This window comes from Spermophilus citellus (genome assembly GCF_964194105.1).
Source record: "Spermophilus citellus genome assembly, chromosome: 4".
NCBI lineage: Eukaryota > Metazoa > Chordata > Mammalia > Rodentia > Sciuridae > Spermophilus > Spermophilus citellus.
The window spans coordinates 43121514-43129376 of record NC_138185.1 but is presented as its reverse complement, the minus strand read 5'-3'; the positions used below and the strand labels follow the sequence as shown (position 1 = coordinate 43129376).

The window sequence follows — 7863 nt, the reverse complement described above, 5'->3', positions numbered from 1 at the left end:
ACTCGATGAGGTGGGTTTTGTTCATATCTTTTCCATTTCACAGGTGGGGAAACTGAGCAACAGAAATTAAGTAACTTGCCTCAATTCACATAGCTACTATGCAGCACACACGGAATTTGAACCCAGACCCTTCTGCTCCCTCTGGGCTATACTGCTAGAGGGTTGAGAGCTTTAAAGGGACAAAGAGAATAGAGCTTGGACGGGGCAGTGAGGGTGTGTGGGTGTGGGTGTGTGCATGTGAGCCTGTGGGTGTGCAGGGAGGAAGTGGTTGCAGAGAGGCTGGAGACTGGAGGGGGTTCTGGGGAGGTGGAGAAGGCAGACAGAGGAGACCAGAAGTGGTGAGCTGGGCTGATGATGGTGGGGCTGGGGAGGAGAAGACCTGGGCCAGGGAATGGGGCTCAGTGGGCGCCACGTCAACCTTTCCTCCTGACCTGGGCGCAGAGCCAGGCCTCACTTTTGAAGCTAATGAGAAGCAGACGGAGGAGTGGGACGGGCTAGAAGAGCCGGAAGGCTGCCTGTGCTACGTGGCATCCTCCAGCAAGCTCCACGGCTCGCCAGGAACTTGCTGCCAGCCAGCTGGAGGAACGGGCCAGGGCCCTGCAGCTGGATGGCAGTTCTCCTTCTGGTCTTACTCCAGCCCTGACTTGCCAGCCTAAGAGGGTGTATTTTATTAAAAGCTGGATTTAAATCTTAGCAGCATTGGTGAATGATACAGGATGTGCTCATGGAGATGCCAGTCACCCACCAGAGGGTGTCCTTCCCCGGGGTTTCCCTTTCCTTCTCTGGCACCTGAAGGGTCCTGCCCCAGGCTGAGTCCCCCTGGGGCAGCAGGTTACAAACTGCATCAGCTGTTCCAGGGACAGGGGTGGGTGGGTGGTACAGATGCTTTGAAGCAGGAAGGGCTGCTCTGAAGGGGTCGCTGTGGCTCAACCTCCTGCGAGGGCATAGGGGGATGGGGTGGCAATTCCAGAAGGGCCAGGACTAGGTGTGCTGATGACAGCTGTAACCCCAGTACCTTGCACCTGGCATTGTGTACCTGGTACATGCATAATGAACATCCTAGCTGCATAACACCACAGCTCTGCAAACAGGTTCTGGAATCAACGATGGGTGTGAATTTCAGCCCCAACACTTACTAGCTCAGGAGAGGGTTTAACCTCTTTTTTTTTTTTTTTTGGTACCAGGGATTGACCCCAAGGATGCTTTACCACTGAGTTACATCCCCAGCCCTTTTTATTTTTATTTTGAGACAGGGTCTCACTTAGTGCCTCACTAAAGTTTCTAAGGCTGGTCTTGAATTTGTGATCCTCCTGCCTCAGTCTCCCAAGTTGCTGGGATTATAGGCATGCTTCACGGAGCCTGGAAGTGTTTAACATCTTTTTTTTTTTAATATTTATTTTTTTTCTAGTTGCAGTTGGACACAAAACCTTTATTTTATTTATTTTTATGTGGTGCTGAGGATTGAACCCAGGGCCTCACATGTGTTAGACATGTGATCTACCGCTGAGCCACAACCCCAGCCCAGTGTTTAACATCTTTAAGCTTCAATTTTTCTATCTTTAAGATGGGAATAACAAGGGTATTTACCATATGAAAGGGGTTGGGAAGATTATATCTAATATTTATGAGCACTTAATATGTGCCGGGCTGTTTCCAAGTCCCTGTCCCTCTCTTCTATATCCTTGAGGCTCTGTGCTTCTGCTCCCCAAAATGTACAATATGGTATGTTTTCACTACTCCAGGGTCATAACACCTGACTGAAGTTGGATCTCTCTGGGTCAAATTCTACTCCATCCAGGTTCACCTGTCTGCTCCTGAGTGCTCAGCAAGGAGGAAGGTAATAGGAAAGGTACATCAAATTGTCCACTAGGAACAGATTGAAGGACAAGCATCTCCCAACGTCACCTTCAGACCATGATTTCTATATTATTTTTATTTTTTTAAAAATTTTTTTAATATTTTATTTTTTAGTTCTCGGCGGACACAACATCTTTGTTGGTATGTGGTGCTGAGGATCGAACCCGGGCTGCACGCATGCCAGGCGAGCGCGCTACCGCTTGAGCCACATCCCCAGCCCCATATTTTTATTTTTTTTAAGAGAGAGAGAGAGATTTAAAAAATATATATTTATTTATTTATTTATTTTTTAGTTTTTGGCGGACACAACATCTTTGTTGGTATGTGGTGCTGAGGATCGAACCTGGGCCGCACGAAAGCCAGGCGAGCGTGCTACCGCTTGAGCCACATCCCCATCCCCAATTATTTTTATTTTATCCTCTTAATTTCTCTTTCTCTGGGACTCTCAATAAGCTGAGAGTTACAATATTAAGCCACAAGGATATCCCAATTTACATTTCCAAACTGCCACCTGCCAGTTTCCTTCACAAACCTGATTTTCTGGGCAGACGGATCCCCTCTGCCAAAGGAACATGACAGGTTTCTTGCCGCCTCCAAACTTCAGCTCACACTTGCCCCTTCACCCAGATCACCCCTTTCTGCTACGCTTTGATGGCTCTTAAAATCCAACCTCTCATTTCTTCAAGAATTTTGCATGATTCCCACCTGGAGTGCCCAGGATCTTCTGAATGTAGCTTTTATTGTGTCTTATACCCACTTGGTCACTTTCTGTATCACCATCAGGAAACATTAGTGAAAGTCTTTCAAATGGGCAAGGAAAAAGAAAAGTCACTGAATGTCCAGTCTAGGGTACACTTCCAGTCTTTTGTGGTCTTTGACAATTCTGTGAATCAGAAAAAGAATAATAATGCAAATGATTTGTATCCATAAAAATGCAAACCTGATTTTCTGGGCAGACAGATCCCCTCTGCCAAAGGAACATGACAGGTTTCTTGCTGCCTCCAAACTTACAACTAATATTAATATATTAGTTAATAATATATTAACTAATGAGGATTAATTAATGACTAATCCTCATTAGTTAATGACTTAAATAAAATCTTTATATTTTCTTGCGAGCTTTACAACTTTACAATTTTCCTCCAACTTACTTCCTAATGTTATTTAATTTAAAAATTGAATTAAAGTCACTGGTTCGGTACACTGTATCCATTGGTGTTTTGGGGAGCAAGCAACAGAAATCAAGTGTAGCTAATGTTAAGCTTTAAGGAAAAAAAAGAAGAAGAATCTATTGGAAGATTATTGAATGGCTTGCAGAATCCATAAAACGTCCAAAGTTGTGGGCTTGGGAAGTGGATGAGAGCCATTGTGGTTTGGTGGCAGGAAGACAAGCAAAGACATGCCACAAGAATGGGCTGGCGTGGAAACCACTTCTGGGCACTGTCATTGTTGGACATCACAGCTGATGGCCTCTGGCAACTCTCTCAGTCATTAGTTGCTGCTGCCACAAACTGAACACTAAATAGTTCTTGAGTTTTTTTCAAAATTTGTTCAAGATTTGAAATCCTGGACAAGATTATCCAATGGTCTGGGGCAAGGACTATGTATGCCCTTACCCTTGGCTTCCTGGAATCTAAATCCCATGAAGATCCAGAATGGGCATACCTCCAAAATAGAAAAGGAGCTTCCAGAATGTGAAAACCATCTACCAGTTTTGTTTTGGTGGTACTGGAGAATCAAACCAAGGTCCTTGCGTATGTGCCAGACAGGCACCTTACCACTGAGCTACATCCCCAGCCCTTCAGTCTTTCTTAACAACTAATTGTGAGTTCTTTAAGTGCTATGCATACATTCCTTGTTTAAATAATAAGGAGATCCCCAAGGGACTCAGTTTACTAGACCTTGTAGAAATATTGTACAGGAGACCAAGAGAGAATATAGCATTAGAGAATGTCCAAGCTGCAGGTGGCAACAGAAGTCACTTGGAGCAATCCTCTTGAAGATGTCAGGTAGAGGAGCTGGAGGGTTCTGTGTGGTCAGTAAGATGGTCACAGGATTATGACAGTCTCATGGTATGATTTGGGGATTGTCCAAGAGATATTCATGAAACGGGGCATGCCCACGAACTCCAAATCCTGTTATTGTCACCATCTGGAGGGAACAGTCATGGACTAATTTTAAATCACATCTCGAAGAACCTTTGGCTTTAGGGCCATTTCCCAGTGGCCTAGGCAGCTGGCTTCTCTTGCCAGGTGTGTTTTACTTATGTGGTTGGCTGCAGGAACTGGAATGTACAGTGTTCTGAAGATGAGTTTGCAAAACTGAAACCCTGCCCTTGAGAACTTTCTAGAAATCATAGCTGCAGAGAGATGTGAGCACAGAGCCAAGGGCAGTCTTCCGGCCGGCTCTGGAGACTCACCTACATCCCCTGGTATGCCCCTGCTGGTTTGGGGGAATTCAACAGCCTGTGGCTCCAATGTGTTCCTTCCAACAGGCCCTTTGGAGGGAAGCTGGCTCTGGTTGTCCCTTTGCTTGGACTACTGACCTCCACTCTCCCTCTCCTACTCCCCCTCTTTCTCTCACTCCATATCCTGATTGCTGGAAGGCAGGGACCTGTACCTGGGACCCAGGGTCCAAGTGCAACTGCCAGGCTTCCATTCCCCCTCTCCATTTTGAGGGGAGCAAGGGTCCTATGCAGGCCTGCACTGGGTGTTCCCCAACAAGGGTGAGTGGGGGGTTTCTGGTAGACAGGCCATGTGGTCCCCCCACTCCCCACTGGAGTAGGCCCTTGGGGTTGGAGGAGGTGCCTTAGAAAAGCACAGGCAGGAAGCCCGGTGTCCCGGCTGAACATTATGGTGGTTTTCTCTTTTCCATTCATGCACCTTCTCTCAACTCCAGAGGGACACAGTCTGCTCCACTGCACCTGACTGGAACTGGAAGAGGAAAGGGAGGGATGGAAGGAAGAAGGTGATTAACACTGCTGAGCTCTGACTAGTGTCCAGGTTGCACTCTACTTAATCTTCATCAGCACTCAGTGAGGTAAGGATTAGTGCCCATTTTACAGATGGTGGTACTGAGGCTGAGAGAGCTAGAAGGTGAGAACTCAGACCCTTCCAGCTCAAAAGGGCACCGTCTTCTGAAGGTACAAGGATGAATCCTGTCTCTCCCTTATGACCCTCTCCAGCTCATCAGTTCTGCTATCAGCAAAAACCCCAAGTGTGGTTGACTCATTAGCAAAATTTAAAAAATAGAAAGAAAGAAAGAAAGAAAGAAAGAAAGAAAGAAAGAAAGAAAGAAAGAAAGGTGGAATTGAGATTTTTCTGTTTTATTTAAAAAATCCTTTGTAGACATTTATTTGCCCATTTGAAATGGACTGTTATGGTTTTTAGAAGTTCCCTTGAGGGGGGGGGGACTTTCATTTCCTTGTAGAGGTTTTCAGCTGGAGTAATGGTGATTGCCTCTTGCTTCTCTAGCTCAGGAAAGTAAGAGGAGTAGAGAGAGGACCCTGTGGAGGCTGCTGGGCTGGCTGGCACTTTGCTGCCCTAGGAGTCTACCATCCAAGTCCATGAGCACCGCCCTTACCCACAAGGGGCAGCAGCATGGTGTGGGGGGTATGCACACCTCAAAGACACACCCACCACTGTCATTCCACTGCTCCTTGAGCTGCTCCAGAGCCTCCATTTCTCCATCTGTAAAATGGGAATGGTGCTCCAATCCACTTCCTGGGTTGGTTGTGAGGATTAAGATGACTGCCAGAAGAACTAGTAGCAGGGATATACGGTGACATTCCAGGCTTCTCAGAAATTCCCTGGGGAAAGAGCCTCTGTTTTCAATAGAAACCTCATGCAGTCTGTCATGTTGGGGGGGGGGGGCTCTCAAGTATTTTATTTTGAACAACCTAGTGAGGTATGGGAGGGATGTGTTACCTGAGGTGATTCTGGCCATTAACCAAGGTCATCTGAAGGAAATGCTCAAAAGGAGGTATTAGAGTTTGAAGGTGTCCCCTCTAAAGTTTCTATTGAAACTTACCACCACTGTGTTGGTAGTAACAGGTGGGGCCTCCCCCAGCTTCATGAATGGATTAGTGCTTTTATGAAAGAGCTGGAAGGGTGGGCACAGTGGCGCATGCCTGTAATCCCAGTGACTTGGGAGGCTGAGGCAGGAGGATTGCAAGTTTGAGGTCAGCCTCAGCAAGAACCTATCTCAAAATAAAAAATAAATAAATAAAAGGCTGGGGATCTAGCCCAGTGGTAGCACACCCCTCCGTTCAATCCCTAGGAAAACACACACACACACACACACACACACACACACACACACACACACACGCTAAGGGCCCATATTCCATGTGAGGACACAGCATTTTTCCCTTCTGGAGACACAGCAGTCAGGCACCATCTTGAAAGCAGAAAGAGAAGGGCCTCTCCAGCACCTTGATCTAGGACTTCCAGCCTCCTGAACTGTAAGGGAATTAGTTTCTGCTCTTTCCAGCCTGGGGCATTTTGTTACAATAGCACAAACAGGCTGAGATAGGAGGCTAGGAAATTGAACCAGATTTGGAATGGATTCTGAAGGGTGTGGCGCTCCAAGTTGTTGCACTGGAGTGTGAACAAGTCTTTTAAGGACACTTAAGAAAGGCTTACCCTGGGTGGTTACATTATGGAGATCAAGCTTTGGCACCTCGGTGCTGAATGGGACAGCCAGCTGCCCTAATGTTATGCAAATAGGTGCTTGAGGCTTGGGATAAAAATTCCAGCAAAAGCGTCCTACAGATTCCAAAAATGCTGTATCACCAAGAATGGGGAAGGGAGGGAAGAAAATGTGCTGGGGGAAATGAAAATGACTCAAAAAGGTGCCTTCAATGATGAGAAAAGATGAGCTGAAAGAGTTGGAATAACATCGAATCTCTGATTGAGTGCAAAGAAAGCGACTTTTTCTAAATTAATGTTATCATCGCGCATAACGTGATTATAAGCATATAGGGCAGGTCATAAAGGCTAAAAGGAGACTTTTTTTTTTTTTAACTATTTCATCTGCTTTAGAAAAGATTATGTATTCCATTAGGTCACAAATCCTTTGGATCTTTTAAGTGGGGAAGCAGGGAATCTTCCTATTTTGGGGTTGTCTTATATTTGGATGTTGAAGCAGATGCTGTTGGTGTTTTTCCAGAACGCCTGATTCCCAGCTGCAAGCTTCTGGGACTTTGCCCCAGGGTTTCCTCTGGCTGCCTGCACTGGGGATGGCTGGAAGTGCCGGGCCATGATACACCCCGGGAACAGACAGATGGGACTTGGGGTACAAATCCCCCAGCTCCCTTGTCGCTGGATGAGATGCTGCTGAGGTGTCTATTTTGCACTGGCTCCCAAGGTCCCCTACGGGGATGGAGCTCCAGTGGCCTCAACCATAGCTTACTCAATCCCATACCTTTCACGGCCGCCCTCCATTCTCTGTCTTCCCTCCTAGTGATTCCAGGATCCCCTCTAAATAAAGTGGATTGACCAGAATCCTGGTCTCAGTCTGCTTCTGGGGAAGCCCCACCTAATAACAGGATAATGATAATTATGATCACTCTTATTTTCATTTTGATAAAGATCAGGAAAATGATCTTCACTCTCTGATCTCTGGCTCTCTCTGTCCCCAGGGCTTGTGGGAAAATTTTGAGGTCTGGTCAGGAAAAGGGATGTCTGACTGTATATTTGTCTTAAAGCAATCTCAAAATGATTTAGTTTCTCTCTCTCTCTCTCTCTCTCTCTCTCTCTCTCTCTCTCCCAATTATGTGCTTGAGCAGCTAAGCCAAAAATTGGTCCATCCAGAGCAATTAAAAGCTTCCTTTGCCAGACCTTGGGGATTTCTGTCTGATCAATGAGAAAAACACCATAGTTGGAAAACAGCCGAAACCAAGAACAGAACAATCGTGCCTTAGCTGTTCACATGCGCTAAAACACCATTAAAATTTGTTTTTAAAAGAACCTTTTATTTTACAATATGGGTGTGTGTGTGTGTTGT

At 46.1% G+C, this 7863-nt stretch overlaps 1 long non-coding RNA gene across 1 annotated transcript; it reads left to right on the top strand.

Moving 5' to 3' along the window:
• Nucleotides 1–306: 306 nt before the first annotated feature.
• Nucleotides 307–7809, top strand: LOC308648371. Its single transcript, XR_014021803.1, has 3 exons — nt 307–338; nt 4756–4896; nt 7646–7809. It is a non-coding gene; the product is annotated as an uncharacterized lncRNA (long non-coding RNA).
• The last annotated feature ends 54 nt before the right edge of the window (nt 7810–7863 follow it).